General features: G+C 42.9%; 1 protein-coding gene across 1 annotated transcript in view; it reads left to right on the top strand.

The window, feature by feature from the left end:
* The window catches only part of LOC126407262 (echinoderm microtubule-associated protein-like 6), a 109,398-nt gene that overhangs the window by 22,566 nt on the left and 70,113 nt on the right, over positions 1–16,719 (top strand). The gene's annotated exons all lie outside the window — the stretch shown is intronic.

The following is a 16,719-nucleotide window of genomic DNA, read 5'->3' as shown; positions in this document are numbered from 1 at the left end:
GACTTGTTATTGTAGGAAGATCCCAGGTGTTACTTATAACATTAATGGTGTCTGATCTGGACATGTGAAGAGGTAGTAAATGGTCTAAAACACTGAAAAACACACGTGTGGCTCCTAAAGGCACCACAGGATTGGTATCAGTGTTTAGCTGTGGTTTCCAGTGTTGGAAGAAAGATGTTTTACCCAAGTCAAAGAGGTACTGCACCAATGTAGAAATACTTATTTACAGGCAAATGTCATGTATTCTTACTTCCAGCCCTCTGTGATATAATGCCTTTAAGTCCAGGCATGCTGGACTTGAAGCATCCACTAATGCAGACCTGCAGGCTCATCATCAACAAACACAAAACCAACCAATCCAGCCAGAAACGCTAATGCAGAGCTGAGGCTGACCTACAGGGACACCCGGGGCTCTGAGTGTGTGTGTATGTGTGTCTGTGTGTCCCTGAAGGTGGGGAGTCTTCTGAAGCGTGGCGTAGCTTATTTCCCTCTCACCAGGGGAACAGGCTATGCTAGCTGGCTAAAGCTGATGAAGAATGGAGCGAGGGTTGTTGTTGTTGTTGTTAGCGCTGTTAGTGGCTCGGCTCGCAGCCAGAGAGGGGATGCAGAACACGCAGTGATGCGTTCACTGTCAGCAGAACGAAGCTGCCGGCTGTTCTCTCAGGCTGAAGGATGTTGTGTGAATTGAAGGTAAGTTAGCAAAAACTGTTGTGTTGTTTGGTGGAGTTAGACATCAAGATAAAACCTGTACATAAAGCTGGTTTAACAGAGACCCTGCTCTAATCTGGATGCTCAAACTCAGTGCAGCGAGGCGCTAAATAAGTGGGTTGGATGTCTGACTCCCACTGGAATCACTCAAGCTAAAATGACAAGCTAAAACCGTTGGTAAATAATGTTTAAACCAATACACAATTATTTATGTCTGCTCTTACTGATATTCCTTTAAGTTGCTGTATGTTGTTCAGTGTTTTATTCATTCTGGTGGAAGCAGTCGGTGAGCAGGCAGCTCTCTGAGACGCATCACAGCAATCAAGTATATCCAGGGGAGGGCAGGCAATCAGAAAGTTTGGGAAGATTCCCAAATGGCCGGAGTTTTTATTTTTCAGTTTCTGATGTTGGTAATTACTGTATGGTCCTCGGCCGCGGCATGGACCAGCCCAAGCGCAACACTGCCTGTCAGACTGGGCCAGTCTAATACCTTCATTATTGAAGAGGGATACAAGCGGCCCTTTCCAATTTGTACTGAACGTTGTTTTTGTTGAAATCTGCTCAGTCATTTCCATCTGCCTCAGGCAGGTTCTGCTGCTATTAAATGCAGTCGCTTGTGACTTTGTTTAATCAAGAATTTTCTCAATTTTTGGATTCTTTAATGGGAGGCAGGCCTGCTATCAGGTGGGGTCAAAGGGCACAGATGACCTGGTCCAAGGCCGAGGGAGGACGTCTGAAAAGTCTGTGGTTGAGTACAACAATTTACTTACTGACTTAAAACACTGGCAATAAACGTTATATGTATTTACATAATAACTAAATGTATTTTTTATCATTAAAACACATTGCAAGCTGCCATCTGAACATGCCGTTCTGAACTAAGTCAGAATGCCTCACCAAAAATCAGACTCATAAAAAAAAAATCCAGGGTACAGAGAGCACAAGAAAATAAAAGACGCAGCGAGATAGGGACCAAATGTCTGGCAACAAAATGTGAGGAAGCTGCAGGTATGACAGGTAGAGCTGAAGGTGAGAAGTGAAGCAGAATAGTGTTAGCAAATAAAACCTCATTTTTAAAGCTACAGTGAAGACATGGGTATCATATGAAACTAGAGGACAGCCATGTACTCTTTACACAGTTTCATATTCACATTTGATTCATGTATCTTTTCAGTCATGATTTGATCTTATGATGTAATAATACCTTGCAGTAGTTTCTTCAGTCAGTGTTTGGTTTTACTTTTCTCTAATCGTTCATTGGAAGGGCCCACTTTGGAAAATATTGTCCCACTGCCCATATTTCTTAATGGCTGGCCTGATGGGAGGCATGCAAGAAAAACACTTTATTTTTTCCCACAAATTTAAAGTAACAGGGGGAGTAATTGATGAAGTATTTCATAAAGGAGGTGGCTGTGTGCTGCACTTTATCAGAGTGGGGGATGTTAATCTGTTTTGTTGGATCTGTTAAACACAACACCAACCACCTCAACCTTGACGGTCCAGTGTGAAGGATTTAGGAGGATATATTGGCAAAAATGGATGTAATATAATAATTATGTTTTCTTTAGTGTATAATGATGTGAAAAAAAGGATAGTTGTGTTTTCATTACCTTAGAATGAGCCGTTTATATCTGCATAGGGAGCAGATCCTTGTCTAGGAAGATCACCATGTTGTTATGCCATGTTTCTACAGAAGCCCAGAATGGACAAACCTAGATAGGCTCTGCTGGATATAGGGCTATTTGAGTTTTAATGTTTTTCCATTGGCCACCCAAGTTGGAAAAACTTCCTCAGCGTCTCAATCATAAGTTCTCAGTGAAGACCGACCTGGTCTCACTCCGAAGTCGCCGACATCCAGGGCTTGGGCAGTGACTTGCAGCGTCAGATACCAGCGAAAAACAGCGTCCCTTAACATCAGCGTGATACACGGCCAGTTGCCGTTGTGGTTGCCAGCAGCGTCAAGGGGAAACGCGGCCTGACAAGAACAAAAGTCAAGACGACGAAAGTCAGAGAGGCATTCACGCCTTTCACTAGGGAGAGTGGCGTTCATGTCCCGTAAGATTATAAAGCCAAACCCTGTTATTTTTTTCCTAAATCCAACCGCATGCTTTTGTTGTTGAAGGAAAAAAAAAGTTAATTTAAGTTGTTGTACCGACATAGTGTTTTTATTTTGAAAGAAACTGTATGTAAACGGTAAATTTCCTGTGAAAACAGAAGTGTATTTTGAAAGAAGACAATGCATGTAACAGGCAGAGCTTGACGCCGCGGCCAAGAACGTTAACAACCAGGGTACCTTGAAGGTTGTATCTGGACGTTAAAAGTCTATGACCATGTCGATATGTGATGAGATCAAAATGAGAATGTGTTCGTAGACAGGTGCGCATACATTAGCATGTGGTGGACGAGCCACCTGTGTTTGACGTGCCAAACAGCATTCTAGAAACTGTTAAAGCAGCTGTGCGGAACTTTTTACCATTCATAAAACTGTCCCTAGTTCGTATCATCTCCCCTTGAAGATCCGCATATTTATTTGAACCCAACAGCGACAAAAAAAAGCCTTTCTCTATATGGCTATTTAGCGTAGCCTCGGTTGGGTCGGACACAGCGGAAGTCAGCAAACCAGAATACGGCACCCGGAGGCGGAAGTAAGTCTGCATGCCCGCAGCGGCCCGCAGCCATTAAACCACAGAAGAAGAAGGAGCCGTGTTTACAAGTAGGATTTAAGAAACAGGCTAAATCACATGTAGTAGGGAGTAGTCTCTTGTACAGTAGGTGGCGGTATGCACCTGGAAGTTGTTTGCGATCTGCCAATAAATTGAGAGAAGAAGAGCCGTGTTTACAGAGAGTGTTCTTCGACTAAGCGGTACGCAATGGGCATTGCTGAACACAACAGTTTTACCAGATGTATCTATAAGGACTTGGTTGTATTTTCGATGTCATGGCGGATAAAGAAGGAGCACCATCTAAAAGAAAAAGAACAGAAGAACAGAAGAAGGCTAAACGGGACAGTGATAGGGCTCGAGCCCAAACGAGTGTAAACCTCGGTCGGGCATTCACCAAGTGGAGAGAGCTGAGAGATTTGAAAGGTTTTAAAACTGATCCCGAGTTGGCCCTTTTCCTAATCGACAGGTATGTAATTTTTGTTTATATTTAGAGAATATACCGCAACTTGTTAGACGTTGTTTCACTTCAATATATGACGACATGGAAGTTATAAGCAAGCTAAATGTAACGTTAGCTGATGTGAACCGCTTTTGTCTAGTAACGTTACAACAAACGCCACAAAATTATCTGTGACTGTGACCATGAACACAAATATACAGCAGGCAGTTGTCCTCAGTTTATAAGAAATTCAGAGCTACACCAGAACATTTATGATTTTCCTCTCGCTCTCCAAAACAAATGCATGCGGTAATTGCCAGTTGCAGTCGAGATTTTACGACACCAGGCTGTGGGTGTCATACCACTTCGACCAAAGGGGGCACTATAATCAACGAAAACGTAAAGTTCCGCACAGCTGCTTTAAGTGAAACTTGGAGAGGAGGAAACCTCTGTGGATACACTGAACACTGAAGGAATTCTAACCAGGAGAAGTTTCAGGTGGTTGTGATCTTGAATCTTCACCACTAGATGCCACTACATCCTCCTAAATCTTACACACTGTCCCTTTAAAGCTTCTTCTCTTGTGAAGCCAAATCTCTGGCGGTGGGATGCTGGACAGATCAATTGTTTGTCATCTTAATGAAGACCTCTTAACTGGGAGTCCACAGCGCCAACACATCTGTGCCCACTGGGATGTCAGTAGCTAATGACACTTTTGACTGCGCACATAAACGACTCACAGAAAAATAAGAAGTCTGTTGAGCTCAGAGTGAAGTCATTAATTCTCTTTGACTCTCAAGCATTCAATATCTAATGAAGACCTGGGAGAAAGGCGGAGAAAATAACTCCTAGAGGCCTCGTTTATTTGAGACACGTACTTTATTTCCCTTTTTTTGTGTGTAATTTGACAGAGTTTGTTAATGGCAGCAGCAGCGTGCAGCACAGGCCTGGTGGCTCTGTGGATTCACAGCTCAGTGGTCTTCATTAAGATGATGACTAAGAAATTATCTGTCCAGCATCCCACCGCCAATCTGCCCTGCAGCCACAAATGTTCCCACAATCTGCTGGCACTCAAACACACTGAAGCACACGCACGTTTCCTACACACAGATTTACTCAAACACACACACACAAACCCCTCGGGGTGTTATGTCACTCCTCAGTGCGATTCTGAAAGGTCTGGAAACTGAATTTAAGCTACTTATTGTAAGGAGAGGGGGAGAGATAGGCATAAAGAGACGGAGAGACTGAACTCCTTATCATGCCTTTAAAAGGAGAGAAGATGTAGACTTTATTTTAGGAAAATGTTCTTTCCTCAAAGGCAGTTATTAGACTTCTTATCCATCCACTTCTTATTCTCTTCTCTCTCTAGAGGCAGCTGATACCCAGCAGCAACTTCTTGGGCAACTCTGAGAAGCAGTGTTTCCACAGGAGTTTAATCAGCACGGCAGCTTCGATCCAGTGTTTCTCCTTCGCTGCCTGGGAAAAAAACACGGCCGTTTCCTGTTGAACAGATTTGTTTTGAGCAGAATTTCTTGTCTAGATTACACGACCGAACAGCTCGCTGCAATACTTCCCCCAAAGCCACGTTTATATTCACTGCTGCTGAGAGTGGAAGTGAACAGGCGCTCGTATGGATTATAGTTTAACAGTTTATGTTTTCACGACCAGTTTAGCTCACTGACAAAATACTGTATGTTTATTAGAGCATTCAAAGCGAGCAACATCGACCAACAAGTCCTCAAGCCAAAATGAAAACTAATAGGTTGCAGGTGCCTCAATAAAAGTTTTGTTTTGTGTACACGTGTTTGAATAAGACGTAAAACTTGACATGGACTCTAAAGACTTGATGTGACTCGATGTCAGCTGTGTATTAAAGGCGCTGTATGTAAGAATGTGGCCAAAACGGTTACTGCACTCAAATTCAAAATACTGCCGTGAGTCGTGTCCGCCCCCCCTCCCCTACAGATTCGAGGTTGCTAGACAGCGGCACATTGGAGACTGATTTGTTCGCCCACGGGTGGCTGCCGTGGCAGGGCCGCGTCGCCGCGTCCTTGATCTGCAGTTTTTCAGTGGATGGTTCGAGCAGGTCCGGCTTCTCTGCTGATAACGCTGCTGCCGGGATACAGCGGAGGAGCCGGCTGCTAATGCTATGTACCGGGACACTGCTAATGCTGCTTGCCGTGCTGCTGTAGCTCAGTCGTAACTGTAACTGATGCTGAGACTCTACTGACTGCGTGACTGGTAGACGGCGGTGGGTGGCGCAACAGGCCAAAACACAAATTCAAAACATAAACATGATTTGCAGACTGCAAAAAATTTTTTTAGATGCGAATATTCTGGGTGTACTATTGTTGTCAGTGAGATCAGTATGTTATATGAACATTATTCCTTAGTCTCTGTGACATATTAGGATGATTTTATGACTATTTGCTTTAGATTTCTTACATATAGCTCCTTTAACACAGCTTTGAAAGACACACATTCAAACAGCCTGTCATCTTAAAGGTCAGCACTCAGAGCTGACAGAGATACATCTCTGGTCTTCCTCTTCCATCTTCCTCACTGTCCCGCCAGACCGCCATAGGGTCTAGAGCCTTTAGCCGCTTTGTTTATTGTGTGTTTGGTCTAGTTTTTGTTAATTGAATTGCTTGAGTGTGGAGAGGAAGACAAAGCTTGAATGGAAAGAAACAGAAATGATTTAAGAGGCACTGGATTATTTACACAACATTATGATATGTGTATTATCAACATGATATTGATATTTCTTTTTTTTTTAATATCACGGTTATTGCTAATACTGGTATATCACACTCAACTTGAACTTGTCTGTAATGACTTTATACTTTATACTCTATACTTGGGCCTGTAGTTTCAGATGACTTATTTGGACTTGAGTGTAGGACTTGAGAGGGGACTCAGTAGACTTCATGGTAGTAATAAAAAATAATGGGTGGGTTTTTTCTATCTGTAGACAATAAAAATGTTCTGCACATTTGTTTTCAACATATATGTTATTGTTTTACTACCAATAATACAGTATGTTAGTGTTGTAGAGGAAAAGGCTTCTGAATTTAATTTATAACAAGAGACTGCTTTCCCATTGCCTGCAGACCAGAGCCATGTACAGCACTCTGCAGCAGACGAGTATGCCTTTCTGTATTGTTTTTGTTGTTTGTCTGACATTCGACAGAATGAACAAGCTGGAAAACAGGTTAGTGAATAGTAGAAAGCAGCAAAGAGACCAGTGAAAATGTAATAGTGGTTATTTCTTTTTTATATCTCTTACTTACTCAGTCCCTCTTTTGGGACCCATTCACACTGGCGCTATTTGGTCCGCTTTAAATGAACCCTGGTCCACTTCCACGTATAGTTTGGTTCGTTTGGAGTGGTGTGAATTAATTCGAACTCTGGTGCGGACCCAACAAGCGAACCCTGGTCCACTTGAAAACTGGGTGTGGTCCGCTTACAGTGGGAAATGCAGACGGACTATCCAGCAAACCAAAGAGAGGAAGTGACATAGAGTGCAGCGCAATTTGGTGTTTGGTGTTTTGGTGGTAACCAAGCCGGCTGAAGGGATGGATTTCCGTCTTCGGTCCTGGCCAATGTCCTGGCCGGTCCGGGCTTCCTTCTTCCTCATGCTTTTTTACTTCCTGGTCAGTGATCATTTCGGGCAATACCGCCCCCAAACAAGCAGCTGTTGTAACTGCGTGATATTGTCCAGGTGGTTTGGTCCGCTTTAAAAAGTGCAGTGTGAAAGTGAACCGAACCAAATTAAATTTTGAACATTTTCAACATTTCCCGCTCAATCAATCCAAGTCCCTGAATTATCCTGGTGTGAATGCGCCCTTGAATTCAGTGCTGTCTAAATTTTGAACCATGGTTGAGTGCTGCTCGGAGATGCACAGTATTTTGTGGCGGCCTGTCACTGCATCGTACTGGTAAAGAGGCTACAATGAGCGTGTCCACCCAGGTATCATAATACCATCACTGCCGATAAATACCCATGACTGCTGCAGAGTTATTTGGAGTGAGTGCTGATTGAAACCTTTCCCATTAAAAACAAAAAACAGATGTTAGTGCTTTATTGTGCAGCAGGAAAGGGACGTTATACGTGTTCTTTCTGTAGAAACATCATCAATCAAAACAAAATTAATAAGACGTAAAATGTTTTTTTCTAATTTTTGAAAATGTGTTGATATTTGTTTTATGATATTTGAATAAAAATCTGTATGTAACGGCAGGAGAGGAGCAGAAAAATTCGGGGAGTTGTCGGGTATAAAAATATTATTATAAGAGACTCTCCGGTGTGCTCATTTATCCCTACAAGGACGACAGGGGAAAACAAGTTATTGTATTATGCATAAATACACACACACACACACACACACACACACACACACACACACACACACACACAGAGGAGGAGTTCCTCTAGGCTATTTATAGAAGCTGCCCTGATTTCACCACCTGCTATGAATAGACTTACCTACACTGATTTTAATTATAGCTGCATGTCTGGTGTTTAAGCCGCCTGTGAGATACAGTAGTACTACAGTGTGTAGCCGTGAGGAGGTCAAAGGTCAGAGGCTCCCAGGTTCATTACAGAGGAAGGGAAGGAAAAGTAGGGAAGGTTGGGAGGATGCTTTTCTAACAGCGGAGGATTTTTGAGCACGAACAGGAAGGAACGTCTCACACACACACTCTCACACACACACACACACACACACACAGACAAGGAGCTACTTAAGTTATTATTCATACAGCATTTACAATATTAATCGGAGGATGTGTGCTCATTCCAGTTTAATTGGCACTATTAAAATAAGTGTGTGCATGTGTGTATGTGCGTGTGTGCGTGCGTGTCCATTACCAATTAATTCCTGTGATGAATGTTTCCCAGATTGCCTGCTTTCACTCAGATCTCCCCGCTGGCAGCGGCAGCCTCTCCGAGCTTTGATGTGCAGGAAACAGACGCTGCTGCTCACTTTCTGCAGTTTGCATTCACACGATTTGTCACTTATCTGTGTAAACTGACGCCTGGCCTGTCAGAGCAGTTGACACATCGCGCTGTAATTTAGGAAAACTGATTGAATTTTAGAAAAATGTGTAGCCTCCCTTTCAGGTGGAAAGCCAGTTTGTCATGTTTAAACATCTAATGAATGATAAAGAGACTGTCAGCACCACGAAGACGACAGCATCGGCCATTTAAGAGCTTGAGGGCACGGTCACACATGAGTAAATGCATGCAAGTGACCGTCATCTGCTGAGGCAATATTCATGCTGAATGTGGCACGGACAGCTAGCTTGTTAATAAATACATTGATATTGATGTTATTGATCCATTTTCCTATGTTTAATGCTGTCTCTCGACTCACTGCAAGCCAGGCAGCATCTCTCAAAGTCCTGTCGTACAATTTCGGCTTGTTAGACACAGCAACAATCTACATCACACTTACTACTTTGCTATTGGTTGAGGCTGTGGCTTTGCTGGTCAGAGTTCACCATATTTGAACTCCATATCATATGAAGATGAGACTTTGCTTTGCCACTGGAAGCAGTTTTATTTGCCCCTCTGCTCGCATTGAATGGAAATGAACAGGAGGTGAATTTTCGCTAGTGTTAATTTTGTGTGACTGTGTCCTAAAACTTCCTTTGTGTTTGATTTGCTCACAAGGCCCTCAAGTGGCCACGTCGACAGTGACAGCCAGCCTGTTCTCATTCCCAGGGCAACATATCCTCACGCAACAGTTTGTATAGTCCTACAATTTCGCGCCTCATGAACTACGTTAGGTACTTAACACAGAGTTACATAATCAACACCAAGTTGCTTTGGTTAAGTTTAGGACAGAAACATGGTGACAACATAACTTAAAATGACTCAAAGTTCAAATGGTTCTGAACACCTGTCTCCTGGGGAAAGTCCTGTGTTTTGTGACCCATCCACTGCCCCAACCTGGACCGCTCAGGAATGCTTCCTTCTTTACTACCATCAGTGCTTTGACCATGTGATCGCAGCCTTCTAAATATGTGGATAATGCCTGAATTACTGGCTCATTATTGCTTAGGATATGTAGGAATTTTGTTGCTTTACTTTTCATGGACTTTTCACGTCCACATACGATGCGAAAGGTACCCTGGGTGCGTTCGTTGTTGACGTTCTGGGACACAATCTCAAGTTCTTCCTGTTACATGTATTGTCTTCTTTCAAAATACACTTCCATTTTCACAGTAGTGAAATAATTAAAAATAAACACTACGTCTGTACAACACCACAAATTGACATGTTTTTTTCCTTCAACAACAAACACACGTGGTTGGGTTTAGGAAAAAAAGAACATGGTTTGACTTTATAATCTTACAGGATGTGAACACCTCTCTCTCGAGTGAAATTCGATGATCATCAGTAATGGCCCACTAAATGTGTGTGGTGATGTATTAATCTACAGAGACTCTGCCCTCTGCTTGGATTTTATCTTTTTCTCATTTTCTGTGCTCAGGACGTTTATCAGGGTGTACCCCCACAGCCCTGAAGTGAGATCACAGCTTTATAAAAAGGTAGCAACCAGATGTCAGACCGTAGGCAGCAGGCGTGTAAGAGACACAGCACCAAAAAACCACAAATATAGCAAGAAGGGGAAACACCAAACCAGTGAATCTGGGGTTTACTCTCACTTTCACTGGCAAGTGCGTTTACAAAAAACCAACAACCCTGCGTATTATACCTTTAAGTGCTGCTTTATTCGTCTGCTAAATCCAAAACAAGCCACTGCTACTCTCTGTCTCTTTTGCTCCCTCTCTCCAGGTGAATCATTTATAAATCACATTATCACCGCTCCACACTGTGCTGGTATACACACACACACACACACACACACACGCACCAGTCTATTATTAGCAGCTATTGAAGTTCCTACAGCTTCTATAAATAGCCAAGAGGGACTCCACTGTGTGTGTGCGTGTGTGCGTGTATGTGTGTGTGTACCTAGCTGGTGTTGTTTTAACTAAACAGATGGCAGTCTGTCCCAAGGTCATGAGCAGAGAGGAGGCGAGGAAAGTGGGGAGTGAAAGCAGCCAAGAGGCAAAAGGAGACATTTAAAACAAAGTAAAGTAAAAGAGGAGGAGAAGCTTCAGAGAGAAGAGGAGGAGGAGGAGGAGGAGGAAGAAAGAGAGGAGAATTACTGGCAAAGGATGGGAATGATTAGACAGGAGGAGAGCCAAGAAGGAGAACAGGACTGGATCAAAGCACGAGAATAAAAATGTAAGAAAAAGCGTGCAGGAAGCATGCGAACCATGAATATGTTACTTTTGCACGTCTTATACAGATCATATCTACGTGACATAGTATATGAGCTGACTTGGACATTGGATGGTGTGTCACCCAAGCAAGATGCCTACCAAGTAACCACAGTTTGAGACCAACAAACAACAGAACTGGTTGTGATTAAGCGAGTCATTGCTGTGTATCCAGTGGTTTTTTAGCCTCCAATTGAGGGGGTCCTGTTGCTGTTTCTCTTGCCAGGATAGTGGCACAAAAAAGGAAAGCAGTTCTTAAGTGCTATATCGTAGGCAACTGGAATTGCTTGAGTTTCTTGAAGATGTTTCACCTGTCATCCAAGAGGCTTCTTCAGTTGTAACGGACTGATGCAGAGTTGTTGAGGTCACATGTGAGTCGTTGACCCTTCTGGCCATCATGTGTGTTATTAGGGTTAGATGGATCTAGGTGTGAATGGCTGTTTAGCTGCCTGAGGAGGACACATTGTAAGTGGCTAATAAGTGGTGTCAAAGGCCACCTCCTCTGTTTAATGATGGTCATTCCAGTTTGACGTAGATGGCTTCTTTCACACCTCTTTCAAACCATCTGTCTTCTCTGGCCAAGATGTGAACATTGCTGTCCTCAGTGGAGTGTCCCCTCTACTTTAGATGTAAATAGACTGCTGAGTCTTGACCTGAGGAGCTGGCTCTCCTGTGCTGTGCCATGTGCTTGTAACAAGCAATTACCATGACCTGGATGACTGAGAATCTTCACCAGTAAGACAAGCAGTTCTATAGAAACATCACTGCTTTTCCAGAAGGGATTGTGCCCCCAAAACCAGGTGTTTTAAGCCAAAACACAATCTTTTCCTAACCAAGTGGTTTTTGTGCAAGTGGCAACCTCCGGAGAAAAAAATGAAGACAACACAGATGTGCCAAAAACTGCAGTTCTTTAAATGACCACTTGAGGCTGCCTCCAGAAGAGAGTAAATCCCTATAGAGCCCCATGTTAAAATGCCCAACTTTACAGCAGAAATAAACATGCTTATAGCCTGGCATAAAAACCGATTTTAGCATCTATAGCTAATTTAACCCTTCATGACAACTGTATAGGGGGTGCATTTTTATATAACTCACCTGTTGACATTTTATAAGGGCTTAAAGTTACACATAATTAAGGGTGGGGCTGCTTTGAGTGTCTGCTGATAGTTTCCTCATCTTCTCAGTCAGATCCACACCTCATTCCTCCACAGCTTCACCCTCTCGCCTAAATATGGGTCACTTCAGCCTCCAAAATCCAAGATGGCGACGGCCGAAATGTTGAACCAGCGGTCACGATATTGCCGGACCATTGTGGTGAAGAGGGAGCTGGGCCGGAAGGTGAAGCTTTCGATTTACTGGTCCATCTATGTCCCAACCCTCACCTATGGTCATGAGGTCTGGGTAGTGACTGAAAGAATGAGGTTGCAGATACAAGCGGCCAAAATGAGTTTCCTTTGTGGGGTGGCTGCGCTCAGCCTTGGAGATAGGGTGAGGAGCTCAGACATCCAGAGGGAGCTCGGAGGACAGCTGCTGCTGTTGCGTCGAAAGTTGAGGTGGTTCGGGCTTCTGATTAGGATGCCTCCTGGGCGCCTCCTGTTAGAGGTGTTCTGGGCACGTCCCACTGGTAGGAGGCCCCGGGGCAGACCCAGAACACACTGGAGGGATTACATATCTCATCCATCTCATCCATGAAAATGGATGGATGGATGTTATCTGATTGTAATGCACACCGTCCAGTCTCCAGCCAATCATATTGCACTGTTCTCTGTGGGCATGAATCCATTATAGACGTCTTGTAACATGCTACTAAGATATCTGCACCTTCATCATGAAGACTTCTGCTTCAGTAAAAACCTGAGGAATCGTTTTATGATCCAACACAGAACCTTTTTTCACTGGGGCCACTCTAAAAGCCTCCATTCAGCGTCTCCGTCTCTCTTTCACTCTCCCTCCCACACAGACACGACTTCTAACTTCACATTGATTTCTTTCTCCGCTCGTATTTTTCCTTTGACAGTCTCTTTACAACGGTGATGACCTTCAGAGATTTCTTTGGGCTTTTGTTCGGTCTGATGGATGTAAAAGTCTGAGATAATAAAGGGTCATACAGGTATAGTGAGTCAATGACCTGATGTCACTTCCTGTCTAGCAGCTGTTCCTCGGTCTTATATAATTCAGTGCAGTTTGTCATTCAGGGTTTCTTTCACCAACACAATTAAATATTAAAGTTCATTGAAAGATTGAAGTTTCTCGGGTACACTATTCACATTCTAAGATAAATAAGAATAAATGAAATCATTTTTCTGACATTATAACCACATAATTAAATTTTATTCTCGATAAGCAGTTAGATTAACAATATTTTAATTTACCACCCTCACTGTTAAATGAGGTGTAGCTGAAATGAGTTTCTTACCTCTGAAGATTTTCTTTATTCACATTTTAAACAGTTGATATTGTGAACTGTCAATCTTAGTACCTTGATATATTATATAGCAGTATATACACTGACATATTATATAGTAACTTCATTGCAAATATACTTGTTATTTGTTTTGGTAGCAGTGGAGTCACTCGACTGCCCTATGGACATTAGGTCACTTATCTACTTTAAGGCTTTCAGACCTAGAGTTGTCTTGCTTTGGTCTGAATCAGGGACTCATTGTTTCACAAAGTTGCATAATTGCCTAGAGTTGGTTCGTGTTCTCACGGCAGCATTTACAAGCGGACCAGATCAAATGCCTTGTGTGAGAAAGCTGCTCTTGATTGGTCAGAATTTCCATGCGGGAAAAATCCAGGAAGTAAACCAAACGTTGAAGAAGAGTACACTTGCAAGATAAATGTGACACTTTCTAATGTCACAATGGAGGGACAACTACGCAGGTTGATTTTAGCGCTGCTCATCGTGGACTATATTGCTGTCATTGTTCATTTTAGTCAAACCATACAGTTTGAAAACGAGGTGCGGCTCCAACTAGAAAACAATGTTTTGATGCATTGGATGTGCTGAATGTGCATATTAAGGCAGTACAGGAGGAGGTGCACATTAATAATCCTCCAGGACTGTAACATGCTCATGATTACTTTGTGCCCAGATTATGCGTCATTCAACAAGTGACGTGTAGCTGGAGACGCACTAAATGCACTTTAGATCATGAGCTATAGCTTGTTTAAATAGGGCTTCAAATTGCAGATTGCAACCAGCAAAAAATCCTGGTTCAGTGTTTATTGAACTCTTTCTGATCCAGACATTCAGGAGGTTTTTACCATGTGCCAAATTATCTGTAGAGGTCTCTTCCTCTTCAACACAATTGGACCTGGTGATTTAAACCAGTAAAAACACTGAGTAAAGCAGCTTCACGTTACAAACCAGTCAACCACAGATGCTACTCGTTGCAGATGGACTTCCAACTAGGGTGGCGAAAACATGAAAACATGATGTAGGCTACTGTAGCAACATGGTGATCTCCATAAACCAGGACCTGCTCCCTGTGTCCATATAAACAGCTCATTCTGTAGTAACGAAAACACAACAGTTTTTATTTTCAGGTGATTATACTCTAAAGAACACACGCTTATTATATAATATTCCATTTCTGCTTGTATATCCCCTTAAATCCTACACACCGGACCTTTAGTAAAGGACAATAAATATATAACCAACAATCTAAAGCAACACGGAGGGTAATAAGGGAGCAGGAGGACTGGTAGCATGCTTGTACCAACAGCAGCAGCAGTACTAACAGCAGGCAGAGTGTAAGCAGTAGTAGACAGTAATAGTAAGTGCAGGGACTACTGGTGCTAGTAGTGGAAGTAGTGCAGTAGAAGTACAGGTGACAGCCATGTGTCACTAAACATCACACACAGAGATGCACAAATATGTTGATATTTTCAAAATAAAAGTCCTGGCCGTAACACGCGAAGAAACAAAATAAAAGGTTCCGATAAACGAGCAGTAAAACATGAAGTTGTGAATGTTTCATCCAGCAGAGAGGTGAGTTCAGGTGTGTGTGTGTGTGTGTTTTGTGATGTCTGACCTTGACTCTACAGTTGTCATGCTCAATCCTCAGCCCCCGTGCCCTTGGCGATGTGGTTGTCATGGCAACGGCGGCAGCTAGCAGGCTCATTGGCTGGCAGGTTGAGGAGGGAGAGTCGATGTCGAAAGGAACGTGTGTGTATGTGTGCATGTGGGTGTGTGTGTGTGTGTGTGTGTGTGTGTGTGTGTGTGTGTGTGTGTGCATGTATGTCTGTGTGTGTGTGCGTGTGTGCGTGCGCAGAGCAGACAGCATCCCTGAGATCAATGGGGCTTTGTGGCTGACACACCTGTTCTATTTCTGTTCTGTTTTAGTCTTCTGTTATTTCCTGCAAACGTTTACACACTTCTGCCAGCAACACTGACCTTCCCTGACTCCACACACACACACACACACACACACACACACACACACACACACACACACACACATAGAGTATACTTTTCTCTTTTACGTTCCATGTCTTGAACGTCTCCCAAACACCAGACTGAGGAAGATGAGAGGACATGTCTGTTAAGATGTCAGATCTGGTCCTCATTGAAGTGAAGAGAGGAAGGACAAGGTCACAGCGGTGACCACACACACACACTTCAAGCATCAGGGATCATTGCACCATCAACAGAGCGGAGAGGAGACCGTGTGTGTGTGTGTGTGTGTGTGTGTGAGTGTGAGTGTTGATAATGATGCCATTAAGCAGTGAGTGTATTTATAGCAGAGGCTTTGTAAAGGAGAACACACGCACTGACCCTTAGAGAGATGAAGACGAAGACAAAGACAGATTTATAAAAAGTGTATTGTTTGAACTAAAAGTTGGTTGAGGATGAATATGTTTATGTATTTTACATATTTTTGTCTTTGTTTATTTATTCATAGATGTGTCATATTTCACCCTTTGTACGACACAAAAACAAAACAGAATGCAGCACTGGGGAATAAATGAGAACATCTCTTTTATTTATCTGGCAGCTTATACTACAAATTAATATTTTACAGATATTTACAAACCAACAATATGGTCATTTATGTAATATTGTTGCAGATTGAACTACCAAACAGCAGTGTTGGGCAGTAGTGTCACCACAAGTAGAGACGTTACTAATCTAACTGCGTTCTCAGAAGCATGGTGGTAACGTCACTACTTCCTGAGTCAAATAGCTTTTCAGTAGCGAAGTTTATTAATTGATAAAGTAGCCCAGGGTGGGGGTTTGAACCCGTTTCTCCCGTGTCAGCGTGGGTTTTCTCCGGATACTCCCACAGTCCAAAGACATGCAGGTTATGGTGACTGTAAATCGTCCGTAGGTGTGAATGTGAGCATGAATGGTTGTCTGTCTCTATGTGTCAGCCCTGTGATAGTCTGGTGACCTGTCCAGGGTGTACCCTGTCTCTCGCTCAATGTCAGCTGGGATAGGCTCCAGGCCCCCACGACCCCTAACAGGATAAGGGGTTACGGAAAATAAATGAATGAATAAATTAACCACATCCACTAATTGGTCATAACTAATAACCAATTTGATGGAAGAATGTCGAATATGTTTATTTTTTATTGACTCTTCTCCCTTCATCTTTCCTCCCTTTACCT

Source organism: Epinephelus moara, chromosome 19, assembly GCF_006386435.1.
Source record: "Epinephelus moara isolate mb chromosome 19, YSFRI_EMoa_1.0, whole genome shotgun sequence".
Classification (NCBI taxonomy): Eukaryota; Metazoa; Chordata; class Actinopteri; order Perciformes; family Serranidae; genus Epinephelus; species Epinephelus moara.
Note: the sequence above shows the minus strand (reverse complement) of the source record. Positions and strands in the feature narration are given on the sequence as shown.